The sequence below is a fragment of the Zootoca vivipara genome, chromosome 2, assembly GCF_963506605.1.
Source record: "Zootoca vivipara chromosome 2, rZooViv1.1, whole genome shotgun sequence".
Classification (NCBI taxonomy): Eukaryota; Metazoa; Chordata; class Lepidosauria; order Squamata; family Lacertidae; genus Zootoca; species Zootoca vivipara.
This window is the reverse complement of record NC_083277.1, coordinates 32,033,662-32,052,142: the sequence shown is the minus strand read 5'-3', so window position 1 is coordinate 32,052,142 and position 18,481 is coordinate 32,033,662.

Sequence of the window (18,481 nt, the reverse complement as noted above, 5' to 3'; positions counted from 1 at the left end):
ACTGGATGTTATATTTTTTTAACCTCCAACCTTACAGTGAGGAGCCACAGTGAAAGACAAGGAACACCAATCCCCAAACTGTTCAGAAGGACAACGAAATTGGATCCTTCCCAAACAAGCAAAAGGGTGTCTTGGGGGGGAGGGAGGTCTTGCATTTTCCCCTGCTGTTGTCTCAGGGGTGTTTCCTGTTAAGCACCTAGTACGGTTGGTATAAAATACATGCTAAATTGTTAATATGAAGTAAGTTGTTTTATTCAGAATAATATATAAAGAGGCAATTTCTTTGCTGGGAAATCATTTACAGACAAACCGTAAAACCAGTTTTAGTAGTAAGTCATAATGAATATAGTTGTCATAAGCACAGAAAAACCCATATCCTCTGGGCATAAGTAATTCCTAGAAAAGGCATTATAAAAATACAGAGTTATATCTTAATGTAAAAGTTCTCTGGAGCTGATTCATGGTTAGCGTTGCCTTCTTTCTTTCTTTCTTTCTTTCTTTCTTTCTTTCTTTCTTTCTTTCTTTCTTTCTTTCTTTCTCTCTCTCTCTCTCTCTCTCTCTCTCTCTCTCTCTCTCTCTCTCTCCACCCCCTCCCCCTTGCAGTTTATATACAATATGCATGATCGTAATCATTCTGAACATGACGTCTCTTGGGCACAATAACAATTTGCTTCGTGTACTTGGAATTCATTAATACAACCAGTGTTAGGTTGCCCCTCCCCCCCTGCATTTTAGGCAACGGGCATGATCAATGTGCCAGCATGTAGCTTTTCACAGTGCCGTCTTTCTCCAGGTGTAATCAGGAGAACTTGAAGATGTATCAGCATTGACATCTGACTGTGATTTTTTTATTTTGGTAAGGTTAAACAATTTCTGAGGTGTCTAGAGCAGAACAGGCCAGCTAATTAGTCATGGGTACATGCCTAATTTTAATCCAGCCTTCAAAGCAGAGCATTTGAACATGGATTGGAATAATCTACAAATAATGCAAATTGCACATGGAGAGCAATATATGTGGCTCCTGGGGAATCTAGACCTTAGGGGGAATGAAGCGGATACATACATTTGTTGGAAGTTGCACACACACACACACACACACACACACACACACACACACAAACATATACATTATTCAACCCAAGAAACCACATGCAACTTTACACACTCTACTTTTTCACAAGTTGAATCTATGCATTTTACTCTCCCTGTGTATAGGAATACAGAAAGCTGCTTTATACTGCCCTTGGTCCATCTAAGCCACCCCATTGGACCATCTATACTGACTGGCAATGGCTTGCCAGAGTTTCAGATGGGGTTTGTCCTTACCCTACCCAGAGATGCCAGGGTTTGAACCAGCAGCATAACGTGGGTCCCCGGCCAGCGTCTAATCAATGGAATCTTTCCTTGCAAATTAGCCCCACCCTGGGAGCAGAGATAAGGCAGAGAAACATGAAGCCAGGAGCACCACCATGTTGCCTTGCCCGGGCTGTGCTCTGCCTCTGCCCACCAGCCCCACCGGCAGCGCCGCTCTCATGCGCCGGCCCTGCTTCTAGGGGGGGCAGCTGCCCCCTCCTGCCCCGCGCTGGGTACGCCCATGCTTTGGTTCGAACCCAGGGCCTTCTGATTCCAGTGCAGTTGCTCTACCACCACCTACTCAGAAAGGGATTATTATTATTATTATTATTATTATTATTGGTAGCAGTAGTAAAGGTATCCTACTCTTATATTGCTTCACAGTGGAGGGCAGGTAACGATTTCTTAAAAATAAATAAATATTGTACTTGCACCACTGTTCCATTTTTTCTATACTTCTATACCAGCAGCAAAAATTATTTGTGTAGTTCTTTACCTCCTTGACATCTGATGGGAGGGTGTCCCACAGGGAGGGGTGCCACTGCCGAGAAGGTTATAAGAGGTTATAAGCTTGGTTATAAGAGGCAGGAAACCAATAGAACAGGATCCCATTCATCACATTGCAGCTTGGACTCTCTTCCTTGCATGAGCAGCAATTGTACTTAGAGCCCACATATGCATGCCAGCTCCTTAAACAAGTCTTAAGTGTTGCTTAAGTGACACCACCAGTGGCTCCCTACCCCTTCTTTGTCTTTGGATCAGTTAAATACAAAGCAGGATTAAAGTGCCATTGGCCGAGGCGGTGGGTTTATGGGCTGCAGCTCTCTCAGTGAAGTCAGATGGAACTGAAGTGAGGCAAAACACAGTAATTATATACCTGAGTTTGCTTGTTACAAAGGAAAAGAATAGGCACGCAGTGTCACACAAAAGCTTCCCAGGGGTAATGTGAATAACCTTAATGACCATTTCACAGTGGTGATTGCAGGTGTTTAGCCTTGTCGGCTGCACTTTTTGCAACTGAAGGAAGACAAAAATGAATTCAGGCCCATGATGGTAGCATTACGGTGGTTTAAGTCACTCTGTGAATTCTTGTTAGCTTCAGGCACTCTGAGATTGATGTAAATCTTAAACCACCAGCATAGCCAACACCTCGAGAAGCTATCTAAAAACATAGTTCTATAAAAAGAAACTGTGGAGAATATCTTACTATCCAGCGGCAAAGTTCAGAAAGTGAAGAGGCCAAGTTTTTGCTTATTTTAGGTAAAGGTTTTCTCTCACTCACATGTTTTTCCTTAAACTACATGTGTCCCCCCCACTTTACAGGATGATATTAGAACAGGGGTAACCAATGTATTATGCTCCAGGTGTTTGGGGTTACAACTTCCATCAGCCTCAGCGATCAGGGCGTATCTATTCTGCTGTTTGTGCAGGAACTCGCTGCAAGCTGGGTTAATGGCAAATTGAACTTTCCTCTGGGTGAGGTTGTAGCTGGCAGCATCTAGAGGGCACCCTGTTGGCTAGTCTTGTATTAGAGAGACTGGCTACAAACATGGATAGGTGTGAATGGAAGTGAGAATGAAAAAGAATTACATTCTTGAGAATTGAAACATTAGACACTGGGATTTCCATTTAACAGCTACAATTTTAAATCCAGAAAGTAATACATTATCGTCATACTAATGCTGATTCAAGTCAAGTCATGTTTATGTGCATGTAACCAAAGTCACACTACTCATTGGGGGGGGGGGCTGTGACTCAGGATAACCCTGAGGTCTCCACAACACACACACCAATAATGCACATTTTGCTTGTGAATAATAACTGCATTCATCACTTTTGTGGTCCTAGATCCTTCATCTTCAGATGATAATTATCTGCTACTTCAATACACAAGAAGCAGCTATTTATGTATGACATTAACTTTTCAGAGTTGCAATTGAAAAATGGTGACCATTTTACCGAGATAAGTAATTATCCCATCTTTATTTCTATTTTTGTTGCGTTTAGGAGCAAGGAAGTGTAGCTCGGCAAAGAGGTAAAGAGCTGTAGGTCTTTTGTGGCTATTTTTAGATGCAGTCCTTTAGGTAGACTAAACAGGACTAAGCAGATTGTGTTTTACATGCCAGTGATCCCACTCCCTTTGATTTGCAATTTATTCAGCAAGCCAAACCAGCATTTGCCTTCCACCCTCCAGCCATGCACTGAGCTAATGGCTGAAGGGGATTAGCTTGCAATAAGTCACAAATCTCCAGTTCTGAACAATGTGCAGAAGACACCTCTCAATTATTGTGGGTCTTCGTTTTTATTCTCGGCATGGGGGGCAGGATGTTTCTTTTGCAGGACCTCGTGCTGTTTATTATTCTTACTTCTGAAATGTTCTTTCTGGCTTTTGCAGTTAGTTAGTTTTTTTATTAAAAAAAACCCTATTAATTATGATTCCTTCAAAATACAAAATATAACTTAGATACTCCACTTTACATATGTATTATATGGGCTATTGGACAAATATGAACAACACTAAGCTTCCCCCACCTCCCACCTCTTGCTGTCCCTGCAGTAAGCACCAGCAGCACACTGTGTTTGGAAACAATGCCTCACCTGTGTTGCTGCATCAGTTCTCTCTCTCTCTCTCTCTCTCTCTCTCTCTCTCTCTCTCTCTCTCTCTGTGTGTGTGTGTGTGTGCGCGCGCACACACACACGCACAAACATGTGATGTTCATTTTAGCAAAAGGCCTCTGAGATTCTAAGGGGCATTGCTAGGGTTTCTCCAAGTGTTTCTGAGTGGGAAATTAAATCAGAGAAAATGGATCTGGGAATGATCTTGGCTATGGGCAGTGCTTTTTTCTGGGGGGGGGGAGCAGGGGTATGCATACCCCTAAACATTTTGTGAATCTGTATTTACTGTATTTATTTTCCCCGATTTGAACTATAAAGCATGTCCTCCCTAAAAGAGGGCACGTGTTGCGGTGAGACCTGGAGACTGACCTCTTGGTTGTGGATTGGTTTATTGGTCAGCCACAACACCCGATTGGTAGGTCCCTCATTTCTGGGTGTATCTGGTCAATGGGGTGCAGTCTAAACGGGCTGAGGGACCTATATACACCCATGCACATGACCCAGAGCTTCCTCTTTTGGCTCGTGCATCAGAACACCCGCTCACCTCTTCCTATATTTAAGGCATTTTGTGATTGACCTTGCTATGTCGTCGTGTGTCGTTTGTTGTTGGGACAGGGGCATGGCAGGAGTTTTCCCCACTTGGCTGATTGGCTGTTGCCATTTGGGTTTTGCCTGCCGCGTAGCAAATCGTCACAACTTGTAAGGTTGCAGATAGGTGATAGGGATGGGAGAAGGCTCTCACCATCCCTATGTGAAGGGTATTCCATTAAAGGAATCCAGGGACTCAACTTGGTTTGCTCAACCCCTGAGAGGGGGTTGTGCCCTTGCCTGAGTCCAGGGGAGCATCTGGGGAGAGGACATAGTCTGTTCCCGGGCTTTCCACCTACCTCAGGTGTTCACCCTTGGCTGACCTATGATAGAGCTCTAGGTCAGCGCTACCTGCAAGGGTGCAGGGAACTGGTCAAACCAGAGCCTATGCAACCACTCACATGCTGTAATCAATAGAGAGCCCCCCCATGCATGTGTTTCTCACCAGGAAACTGCCCCTCCCAAAAAAACCAAAGCTGAGGAGGTTCCCTTTTTGCTTCCTCCTTTCCCCAAGAATGTCATGGGCTGTAATCAATAAAGTTGTGGCTTAAATTCTGCCAAAAAACAAAACTAAAATTAGAGTCAAGTGTGTTTTTATTTAGCGGGGAGGTCTCTGGGACTGAACACACAAAATGGTGATTTTCTTGAGTAAAAATGAGAGTTCCCCTAAACATTTCTTTGGGGGGGGGAGCACTGGCTATGGGTAAGACATTAATTTGGGGAAATAAATTAATTTCAGATGATTTTATCCAGAGATGATTTGGGGAGGTAATGAATGGAAGCTGGTGTGTGTGTGTGTGTGTGTGTTTGCTTGCTTGCTTGCTTGCTGTAAGCCATCCTGTGATCACCGGATGGAGGGTGGTATAGAAAGTTAATTATTATCAGTGATGATAATGTTGATGATTAGGAATTGTACCAGGATCAGTTGAGGAACTGGGAGTAATTGAAGTACAAAGGAACTGATTTGGGGTGACACGGGTGGCACTGTGGGTTAAACCACGGAGCCTAGGGCTTGCCGATCAGAAGGTCGGTGGTTCGAATTCCCATGACGGGGTGAGCTCCTGTTGCTCGGTCCCTGCTCCTGCCAACCTAGCAGTTCGAAAGCATGAAGTGCAAGTAGATAAATAGGTACCACTCCGGCGGGAAGGTAAACGGCGTTTCCGTGTGCTGCTCTGGTTCACCAGAAGCGGCCTAGTCATGCTGGCCACATGAGCTGGAAGCTGTACGCGGGCTCCCTTGGCCACTAAAGCGAGATGAGCGCCACAACGCAATCCCAGAGTCGTCTGTGACTGGACCTACGGTCAGGGGTCCCTTTACCTTTAGCTTATATTAACTGAAGAACTTAGCTGGCATGACTCAGATGTAAAATTAGTTGACTTTCAAAGCCAAAATTTGCATCTAGCAGATACGTAAATAATCATTTGCAAATTTTAGTCTATGGGGTTATGCCCCATATCTTTTCAGTAGCTAGCAATGTCCTGGGGACTTCCTTTCTGCCAATAAAACATTTAAATGTGTTATAACAAATTATCAAGGGCTTAGTTATTTTATTTTTTTCTACTTTTTTGTTATTTCTTCAATGAGTTGCCTTCTGTAAATGGAGTCCTTCCCTTAGAAGTGGGATCAGAAAGGCCACATGTTACTTCTAGCACCTGCAGTCATGGCTCATAGTCTTTATTTGTAAATCATTTTTTTAGCAATGAAATGAAGGGGTGGGCAGGTCAATTTTGCTTTTCAGACAAGAAATTGGAAACCTGCCAGCTTATTAACCACCAGAACTTCAGCCTGGCAGCCTTAATTCCAACATGAATACAAATTCTTAGTCTCAGATTTCCCCAGAGAATTGCCAGGAAATACTCTGAGCAAAAATAGAGCTTAAAAAAATGAGTCCATTTATGCATTGGAGAGGATGACTCTCGTAGAGCTTTAATCACCTGTCAGCTGGGATGTGCGGAATTGTAAACCAAATATTAGGTAGCTGTACATATTTTCTTGCTAGCTAGGATGCTTTCACTGCGGGGTTAGACTACAGTCAGACAGCATTATGTGCAATGAAAAGAGCTATGTAAATAATAATAATAATAATAATAATAATAATAATAATAATAGAATTTCTAAAGAAGTCTTTGTCAATAGTTATACAAAGAAGATAAAGTTTGGCAGGTGTTTCCCTTTTTTTGATTATGTCTGAAGTTGGTGCAAGATAAGATCACAAAGAGAGAAAAAAGCATGTTCCAGCTTCTAAATAAGGCCTACATGTTAATCAAGTTTGGAAAAAATCCAGCTTGCGGAAAGCATGGTGATGGTAGACTTTGTTACAAATTCAGCCAGTGGATCCAACCAGAGAAAACATTAAACTCCAGAACTTCAGAGGAAATGGCCTTTAAAATATTGCTTGCTTTCAGTCTGAGCATTTCAGACTATACAGGGTTGATCCTGACATCGGGTCTAGTGAGATGGCTGCTTCTGGTGACAAATTGCTTTTATGTTATTGAAAGATTTACATCCTGCATTAATAATTTGTTTTCCTTGCTCTGCCTATCATCTGACCTATTGATTTCAGCTTTAATCACCACATAATATCCCAAATATTTAGTTCTGTGTAATGGACAGTGGGCAGAAATGAGTGACTCAGGAAGCTTGCCTGTGTCACCTGAAAGGTTAACTCCTATAGGGCAAACCTTGTGTGGAAATGATCTGGTAGAGTATCTAAGCCCTATTCATGCATCTGAGTGAATGTTTGTGGGTTTAAAGGAGGGATAAGGTATGTATGCAAGCATCACTTCCCCCACGTCCATTCATGGGCTGCCTGCACTTCAGACCTTCCTGTGATGAGTAAGAAGGACTAAAGCAAAATTCTCTCTAGAGGTACACAACAAGCATAAGATTCGCCTTGTATCTAGATCTGTAACCTTTGGGAGCAGCCAAACTGATTTACTGAATTATACTTTGTTGTCATTCATTATTTGGGTACAAACTTGATTGGTTAAATCCAACACTGTTTCATCCCATTGACTACAATAGCCATAACTCCCCCACCCTGTTTACAGAAGTGGATGAAATGTGCAGGTAAATGAGCCTTCCAGAGTGAAGTAAGCCTGCCAAGTTTTAAGTATTTGAGGGTTTTCATGCAGCAAACTTTTTAATAAAAGAAAAGAAGATGAAAAGTCTCTAGCTTTTAAAGTTTCTGCTAAAGTTGGATGCAGATTGTAGGCATGATAATCTCTTTTAAGGGGATGAAGCCTGGTCTATATCAGTAAGTTAGATGGAAAGGTTTGTTTTATATATATAAAGTGGCACATCCATAATTCTAACCATATCAGAGCCTGGGTGTACCATAACTCAGTGGTAGAGCATCTGCTTTATATACAGAAGGTCCCAGGTTCAGTCCAGGTATGGCTGGGAGAGATCCATGACTTGATATAAGCCATCCTCATATGTTCCAACGTTAAAATGAGTGTGTTTAGAATAATTTGAGACCCCTCTGAATCAGAAGCCTGTAAATCAGAGAGTCCCAGTGTTGAGGTTAATCTCTGCCATGAACTCGTTTTTCAACTCATTCCCTTCTCAATCTGCAAAATGGGAAAAATAAAATCTCCTTTAAAGGGTTTTTTTAAAGGGCAATAACACTCCATGTGGATATTCAAAAGTCTTACATAAGTGTATAATATGATACCATACCATACCATACCATACCATACCATACCATACCATATAATAATTATATTGTATATAAAAGTCTTACATAAATGTTTATAATACATTATATTGTATTGCCACCAGATGAATTGCCCCTTTCACAATTCATATTACTGTTCACTTTCACATTCTTGCTGCAGGGTGGCTAAGGGTCCCCTAATTAATATTTGAATAATAACTTTCTTTAACAACTTGTCACAAACTATCTTGTCAAAAAGGCAGTTCTTTGTAGCTAATTTTAAAGCAAGTGTCACCAAACATATGGAAAAAGTTACAGATAACACTCTTGTGTCTTACTGAATATTTTTGGAGACACATTGTGAAGCATTCCCCCCCCCTCCCCAGTTCAAAGTGATATTGTTAAAGTTACAGCAGATTGTGTTGTTTCAGAGGCAAGCAGAAAAACATGTTTTAAAAATATGCTGTCCCCAAACAGAACCAGCTGTGTGTAGTGCTTCTCACTGCCTCTCTGTCCACGTCAAGATGCTGAAAGTCCCATGCTCCTGTGCTAAAGGATTGGAAGAGGAACACACTTGGATTTGGTGTGCAAATGTGGTTCCAGGTGTGCTAAAAAAAGTTACCTCTTTAGGAGTCTATATGCCCCAAACTTGGTGTGCTAATGCTGGGGAAGCATGCAATAGCTGATGTGACCAACAGGTAAGTTTTTAAAAGATTCCCATCACTGTGGTTAATCTGGATCCATGTTTATGCAAAGACTTGAAATATATTCTACTAGGTGTTTGGGAGATTGGGGTGTTTTTGAAGTTGGCAGGAAGGCTAGCCCTATCATTAGGCAAAGTGATGCAACTGCAAATGCTGATGGATTGAAGCAGACAGAGTTCTCTTTGTGTTTTCCACAGTCTGCCCTGCAACCCAGAGCTAGCCTAGTGTATACAGTTATTGTGAGGATTCTCCCCCATCACCTCTGTAGAAATAACATTAATCTACAGGCTTGATGGCTTTTGTACATACAGTTGGGAGGCAGGGAGGGGAAGAAGTTGTCTCACCCTTTGCCTCAGGCATCAAAATTTCTTTGTTGACTGTACATTTCCCCACCCCGCCAACACACACACACACACACACACACACACACACACACACACACACCAGTTACTGGATTTGGATGGAGCTATGAAACAGTATTTTTATAAAATGGTTTGGGTTACAGCTTTGTTTGAAAAGCTATCAAATAAAAGAAAATTGGCTAGGGAGACAAAGGAATAGTTTGGGGCCACAGTGGAGAGATTTTGAATAAGAAAATGAATAATGTAATGCTGCCATCTCAGTATGCCATTTGTGGAATCCATAGTTGTTTGTTTTTGCTGTAGGCTGTAGTAACATTAAGAACATCTCTGAGTTGGTAAAGCTTGAGACTCTTAATCTTAGGGTTGTGGGTTTGAGCCCCATGTTGGGCAAAATATTCCTGCTTTGCAGGGGCTGGACTAGATGATCCTTGTGACCCCTTCCAATCTAAGATCCCATGGAGGGTGGAAGAGAGGAACAAGAGTTGTGACAGGGTAAGAAATGAACCTATCCATTCTGAGTGCTCTGGGTGCTCACTGGAAGGACAGATCCTGAAGCTGAGGCTCCAATACTTTGGCCACCTCATGAGAAGAGAAGACTCCCTGGAAAAGATCCTGATGTTGGGAAAGATGGAGGGCACAAGGAGAAGGGGATGACAGAGAACAAGATGGTTGGACAGTGTTCTCGAAGCCACCAACATGAGTCTGACCAAACTGCGGGAGGCAGTGGAAGACAGGAGTGCCTGGTGTGCTCTGGTCCATGGGGTCATGAAGAGTTGGACATGACTAAACAATTAAACAACAACAACAACAACAACAACAACAACAACAACAACAACAACAAAGAAATGAAGCTCTGCGTGTATTTTTAAGACACATCTTATTTTTGTGATTGGAAGTTGTTTTAAATTGTTTTTCATATTGTGTTGTGATGTTGCGGCCTGCCATTGGGACGTTAGGGTAAAAGAAAAGGTAAATGAAGAGGAAGAGGAAGAGGAAGAGGAAGAGGAAGAGGAAGAGGAAGAGGAAGAAGAAGAAGAAGAAGAAGAAGAAGAAGAAGAAGAAGAAGAAGAAGAAGAAGAAATAAGTATGGCTTCAAAAGACTTATTGTGTGCCTGGACTGACTCTGGACATGCACAAACAGAAAGATAGAAAAAGCACAGGAAGGGCCACCAGAACTGATGTCAATTCTACTAGCCTTCAGCAGCTAATTGCTTTGTGGATTGCTTTACTAGTTGCTGGGAAGAGTGCAAAGGAAGGCTTCGATTATGACTGAACAGCCACAGCGCTTCTTCAAAGTCACACACAGAAGACCACCAGCAAGGCAGCCCTGTTTAGGGAAGCTTTTAATGTTTGATTTCTGTATTTTAATGTTTTGTTGGAAGCTGCCCAGAGTGGCTGGGGGAACCAGATGGGCGGGGTATAAATAATAAATTATTATTATTATTATTATTATTATTATTATTATTATTATTATTATGTTTGGGAACCTCTGTTCTCGATGTATTTGTGGAGAGTAAGTCTTGGGCCCATTAGTCTCTGGAACCAAGTTACATTTATGTTGCAGAATTTTTTAATATATTTTGAGCTACGTTATTTGTTTCTATGGAGATATAGATATTAAAACACAAAGGTCTGCCAGTTAAATGTAATTCAGTTGGGTCCAAAAAGTTTCTTTCTTTGCTTTCTTTTATTTTCTTTCTGCCTGGTTGGTTTAAGTTAATACATTGAAAGCAAAACAATTAATTTACTGGAATCTTTTGGGTGTTTTTCCATCTGGCATGTTTGGTTAATTTAGGCTGCATGCAATCTACGGCTGCATATTTGGAAGCAAGTTCTTTGAAAATAATGGCACTCCTCACATCATGTGAAAGACGGGAATGTCCACATATTACTTTGTTAGCATCTAAAAAATGCCCACATTCTGTTGTTTTGTTATTGGCATCAAAGGCATTTCAAATGCCATTGTGTTTTCACAAAGCTCTTCCAAGGCGGTCATTCCACGATGAATATCTGGATGCTTCAATACATCAGAGATTTGTGGGTACTTTGGTACTCACTGGGCAAGGTTACATTACGTGCTAAGTGCAAGATGCATTCCAGCAAGTATAGCCATGTAACTATGTTCTGAATAATGACTGCTTGATATTATATGGGTTTCTTCAGTACTTTTTCCTATAACACTAGTCTTTCCAAATGGCTACAGTGTTCATAAAGTGGCACCATCACCACCACAATCAACAATAGGGATATGTTTCAAAATGTAAAATTATCCACCATGCACAGAACAATGGGTTTATGGATTCATTCACTCTACAAACAATTCTGCACGATTTTATAGGGACCCTAAATCAAGAAGCAATTTTCAGCTTTTGACAATAACAATACTGAAAAGTACCCGTTCCCCACCTGATCACTTTCCTGCTCTAAACTGTTTGCTCAATCTAAAATAGTCCGGGCTTTGTTTGAAGAGTTTGATGTGGTTATAGCTAATCTTTTAACAAGACAGGAAAGATTTATGTATCCTAAATCAAATGCAATCTTTGTCTTTCAGCATTACTGTTGAAATGTTTCTCCATATATCCTGAAAATGGTTTGTTTAGGCACTACAGGTTCAGCTATCTTCCACTTATCTGATGTGTGTTTGTGCCTTTTTATATGTGTGTTTAAGCAGCTAAGGGAGTACATTGTGGTCAGAAAGACCCCAGTTCACATTTCACCCAGGCCACAAACTCACTAGGGTGGCTTTAGGCAAGGCAATAGTTGCTCTACTTCTTTATTCTGCAGTTGGGGTCCATCAAACTGGCTTACTTTACACTACTATGATCATATGGCTAAGGTGCTTTAAATACTTAAATTCTGCTATATAAAAGACAGGCTAATTATTATGTGTTAAAATCTCATGCTCACCGGAACCTGGAGTAAGTCCCATTGCATACAGTGGGCTTACTTCCATGTAAATATGCACAGGATTGGACTGCACATCTAGAAAAATCATAAGATGCAAACATAAAAACTAACAATCTGATCACCAAAAGGGCCTCAGAATTTTTCTGTCAAACATAAACCATTGCTAAATGGTTTGATTATATATTCTGTTTATTTCTGAATCAATAGAGCTCTTCTCGGATGAAAGCTTTAGCCCTGATAATCTCTCTTGAAAGTTTCCAAGTTCATGTTCATTCCTATTTCGTCACCAATTTATTCCAAGTTTGTAGTGTTACAATTTATATGCCATGGGAATTTCAAGAGATAAGCAATTATATCTATAGCTAGCAGCAGCTGTGGATGACCAAGAAGAGCAATGAGCCAGTGTGTGAGGTGTTTTTGTGCTTTTCTAACGTTGAACACTAAAACATCTTCATTGCAGGGAATAGCCACCAAATTCAGTTTAAGATGGTAGACTTAAATAACCAAAAAAAAAAAGGTTTAAGGGGAACGAAGACTGAAACATTTGTTCCCTCAATTTCTTGTAATGCAATTTTCTGAGACCCCCACCTAGGCCCTGTCAAAATTAATTATACAGTATTCAACCAGTTGTCAGGGAAGAATGCAACAGCTCTAGTATGTATAGTCAGTTCCCTGTGAATATTTATTAGACAGTGTAGTTGCCTTGGCCCCATCCTTAAGGCTCATGAGAGGAAGAGTGTGGTCTGGTTTTCAGAAAGCTTCTTCCTACCAAGCAGAACCAGATTTCTGATTCTGAAGCTAAGGCTGTGAAGCTAAGGCTGTGAACCCTTGCCAGGGACTTCACAGACATTTTTCACTGAGCCAGATTCACAGAGAGGAAGAGAAGTTCTCACTTTAAGCTCCAGGTATTGGAGAGAGAGAGAGAGAGAGAGAGAGAGAGAGAGAGAGAGAGAGAGAGAGAGAGATCCGTGTTCCATCCCACTCCATTACAGAATCAGTGATCCACCATATATTTGTGTGCATGTGAGTGTGTGGAGGGGAGGGCATAGATTTCATAATTCAAAAGCTGCCCAAATTTCCTTTCAGCAGCTTGTACAGAAATCCTGATTTTATAGTACATAACTCTTCTAGTCAGTGCATGATCAATTTGACCATAAAAATGAACAGCTGAGGATCTTTTCAAACTGGAAAATAGATTGAGACCATTGGAGGATGTGAACCATATGTACAAGAAATAAATCTTTATGAAAACACACGAGAAAGGAACAAAAATAACGTTATGAGAATGAACACAAAATCTGTTTTATTGATTCAGCCAGCTTTAATAATGAAGATATGCAGTCTGTGATCAGCTGAGAAGAAGCATAGAACTAGATCTTTTTGTTCATCACAGCTTGTTTGTAATGTTCTAGTGACACCAAGCAGACTTAAATGGGACATATGTCCTATAAATTCTTGCCGTTTTCCTTGCTTAAAATGCAGTACAGTTCCATCCAATTGTTTAGGGAAGCTTTTAATGTTTGATGGATTTCTGTATTTTAATATTTTGTTGGAAGCCGCCCAGAGTGGCTGGGGGAACCCGACCAGATGAGAGGGGTATAAATAAATAAATATATTATTATTATTATTATTATTATTATTATTATTATTATTATTATTTACTAAAGAGTGATGTACTGCAGATAGAAAATTTACCAAGACTGATCCTCTAGCCTAAATAAAACAAGCAGTTCCTTCTTTGAAATATATGTCCTTATGGAAACAATGCACATTAGATATTGTTCTGTAATGCATTATAAGCATCATTAACATAGCAAATGGTCTGGAAGTGTACAGAAATAATTCTGACATATCTGATCCTCTTAAGGATGTCCAAATGATCATCCTTCATGCTGGAGTGACAGCAGGAAACAAAAGGGAAGGATATGAACCTCAAAAAGTGTGATATACTAGGTATTGTGCACTGTTCAAAACATTGTATTGAATGGAAGTAAGCCAAATTACTGGCTCATATACCGTATATACTCCTTTGTCAAGGTAATGGTTTTGGTTGGCTAGTTAAGTACCATGATTTAGCATCTCCAAAGAAGTTGCTCTGTGCCATAGAACAAATTTCTTTTCCCCCACCCCTCAACACCTGGCTGGAATATAGAACAATAGCCAGAGCTGTTGTGTGTGAGAGCTAGAAGCTTGGGACAGAGTCATGTTTTGCTCTGTGCTGGACTTTGGGGGTCCCCTGGAAAGGGGAAACATGATTTATGGGAGTGTTAATGCAGTGAGCCCCTCCATGCTATGATCAGCTTGTATATATATATATATGTGTGTGTGTGTGTGTGTGTGTAAATAAAATCACATATCCTAAAGACACCACCATTGTCCACAGACCTTCATTCCAAGGAAACAGAGCCCTGGGCAAGCACAGGTGCCCCTGGAGTCTCACACTACCTGGATATTAGGGTGGCACATAACAACACATTGCAGTGTTACACATCCTTAAAAGTAACACTGAAGTAGCATCTATGGTACCTTTTAAATCAGGGCTGGAGTGCCTTTAGCTCAGGGTTTTTTTAAAAAAAGCCCTCCGGGCTTCTCTATCCAGTCCATGCCCAATTCTCCCAAGCCATTGCCTTCCCTACCCCTGCCCTGCCCCCTCCTTGAGTGCTTTTTCTAGCCTTGGGTGCACCTTTGAACTGCAATAATCCCTCCTGCTTGCCTGGATGGAGGCTGGGGAGATGTGGTGGCAAGGATATACAGTAGACCTGAAACTTACATGTGATTGCAGCTTTGCACAGGTGGCAGGAAAACAAACAAACAAATGGAAAAGGAGGGGGATCTATGAAGGGGCCATCTGAGATTTCACGAAGGCCACACAAGATCTCACATAATCTTCCCAGTGGAGGAACTCTTGCCATGGAAATCATTTTTAAGTCCTCCACCTTGCTTACCAGCTTCTGGAAGGTAACTTTTGTTGCTGGCTCCGCACACCCTATCCACCGAAGGCTGGAACAACCTAGCGCTTCCTGGATAGATATAACCTGACTATAGTTTTCCATGCCCTTGAACTTGATTAGGTTATTTCCAGTTGATGTATGTGGTGCTACCTATTGGGTCTGCATCTGGTAGGTCCAGCTTTAGCCTTTAGGAAACATAGCTCAGCAGTGCTTAAACAGTTATGAACAATGACGAAAAGGGGGCTGAAGAGGTAAGGGGGAGAAGAAATAAGGGTTGAGACCTGCAGCTGCTATTAAGCCTATTAGATGGAACAGAGTATGTACTGAAGGAATTTTTTTATTTTTACAGAGTATGTAAGAAACTCCCTCTTTGGCAATATGTTACTTGAGAGGTAAGGGGGGGGGTAGGCAAAAATAATCTTGATAAAATGATATTGATTCATTGTGGCATCAAGTTGGCCCAGCTATTTCTTTCTCTTTATTTCAGTCTCATTAGACTACTTCAACATGATTAATGGCTTGCTTAAAGGGCAATTTAATTTCTAACATAGTATGTACAAAAGATTATTCCTTGTTATGCCCTAGTCACATAAACTCCAACTTTAGAACACAGGGACCTTTAGAGTTTCAGTAACAAAAACCACACAGAAATTTCAGGACAAATTATATAGTGGACAACAATCCATAGCCTATTATTAAAACTGGAGATCGGATACATATTGATCTGAATTTGATCCTGAAGCAAGAATTACATTCTTTTAAAAGTGAATAACAAAAAAGATGCAATACATACAGTAGGTTCACATGGCTGTGAATGTGACTACACAACATAGGAATATAAGAAGAGTTGTGCTGGATCACACCCAAAGTTGATATTGTCTAAAGATTGCATCCTGCAAGCTGGCTGGTGTGTGCAACAGTCCTAACCTAACTTTATGACTTACCTTCCAACTTCCGGACTGCAGAATCCGGGTACCGGCAGCCATTTGACACCGGAAGTTGCGTTGATGTAACTTCCGGTGTCGCTTTGCCCTTCTATGGGCACCCAAAATGGCTACCGCCGGCTTCGAAAATCGCTTGTGCACATGTCAGGAAGTGCTCCGACGCAACTTCCGGTGACGCTCCGCCCATCTATGGGCACCAAAATGGCCACCGCCAACACCGGAAGTGATGTCTATGCACTTCCGGACATGCGTACATGCGGCTTTTGAAGCTGGCGACGGCCATTTTTTGTGCCCATAGAAGGGCAAATTGGAAAGAAACAAATGGCCGCCGGCAGAAGAAAATAACGGAGAAAAACGGGAGATGAAGTGATACGGGGGACCACCGGGAAAAGGTAAGTAAAAAAGGGGTTTTCCCGGGGAAAACGGGAGACTTGGCAGCTATGCTTTATGATGCCCCACCCACGCACCCCATCTAAGTTCCTTTCTATTTGTTCCTTCCCCTCCCTTTCCCTTAATTGTGTGTGTGTGTGTGTGTGTGTGTGTGTGTTTACACACTAAATTCAGAAAGGAATTACTTTCACTTACTTTCCAAAACAGTTGCTATAGTGATCTGTATATGAATTGATTGTTGGACTAGTTCAAGAGTGGATAAACTTTTTTTTTTTTCTGTTGGGGGCAATAATTTTGGGGTTGCATGCCAGTGCAGATGATTGACACAACCAGAAAAATAAACATTAGAACCGACTCTCATATATGAGAGTAACCTCACAAAATCAAGAGGGACTTCCTTCCGATTAGATCTGCATAGGATTCAGAGTTCTAAGCTGAAGTAGCCAGGATGAAAACTGGAGCAGATCTTTCTTCAGTCTGAATTCTAATTCACAATATTTATTTTTCTGGTTGTGCCAACAGAAAAAAAAAGTTTATCCACTCTTGACCTAGTCCAGCTACTCCAAATATACCAGTATGGCATAGTGGTTAAAGTGTTGGATCGGGATCTTGGAAACTAGGGTTCAAATCCCCGCCCAACCATGAAACTCATTAGGCCAGTCACAGCCTCTCAGCCTAACCTACTTCACAGGGGCTGTTGCAATGATAAAGGTAAAGGTAAATGACTCCTGGATGGTTAAATCCAGTCAAAGGCGACTATGGGGTGCAGCACTCATCTTACTTTAGGTTGAGGGAGCTGGCGTTTGTCCATAGACAGCTTTCCAGGTCATGTGCCCAGCATGACTAAACAACTTCTGGTGCAACGGAGCACTGTGATGGAAACCAGAGCGCATGGAAACACCATTTACCTTCCAGCAGGAATGGTACCTATTTATCTACTTGCACTGGTATGATTTGAACTGCTAGGTTGGCAGGGACCGAACAATGGAAGCTCACCCCATCATGCAGATTTGAACCATCAACCTTCCGATTGGCAAGCCCAGGAGGCTAAATGTTTAGATCGCAGTGCCACCTGCATCCTTGTTGCAATGATAAAGGGGGGAGGAAGAGAACCACGTATGCCACCTTGAGCTCCTTGGAGGAAAGATAGGCTGTAGCTGCAATAAATAAACTCAACAATCCTGATTCCATGTGGGTCAAACAGATACCTCTGTGTGTACTTCCTGGGAATATTTAGCGTTTTAAGGGCTCAGAAACAGCATGCTGTTCAGATTTTGTTGTTGTTGTTGTTTCCTGAAATTTGCACCTGAACATAAAAGATTGGAGCCAGTGCTAGTCCTGCCCACTGGAATTTATAAGCATGACTAATTAATTCTACTCTGAGAAGAACTTAGTTGGGTATGGTGCTTAGCAGCTAGAATATTGAATCAGTGAGATCTGTGTTCAAATCTTTTAAAATAAAGCTGTAAGCGTTTTTCAGGGTAGACGTACGGAATAGGAAAGAGATAAGCAATCTGTGAAGCAAGCACACACTAATAACCAAAATAACTAGTTTGTCATTCATCTATATTTGAACATGGAACAATGTGGATGAAACTCAATAAAAGAGCAGACTGGCATTCCACCAAAAATAACTTGGCTGCCTTTATTAAACTTCGGGGTTTTGCTGCTCCCTCTGTGAATAGTGGCAACTTCTCTTGGTTGGCAGAATGAGTTTTTGTTTCTCTTAACTCTGCTGTTCTCCATCTTTCTTAATAAGAATGCTGCCAAGAAGAATGAATAAATCTGGCAGTGTTTCTGACTATCTTTCTCAATTTGATCTTTTTTTTATAAAAGAAACAGGCTGTAGGCACATTATCTGGTATGAAAAGTAAAGAACGTACTCCCATCTTCCAGAACGCCGCAGTAACCCGATTTCCTTCCACTTATAAGAAATCCGTACAGATCCCGCAGTGCGAATCTGATAACCCCAAAATCTTCTCCTAGAAAAAAAAAAGCTAAGGGATAT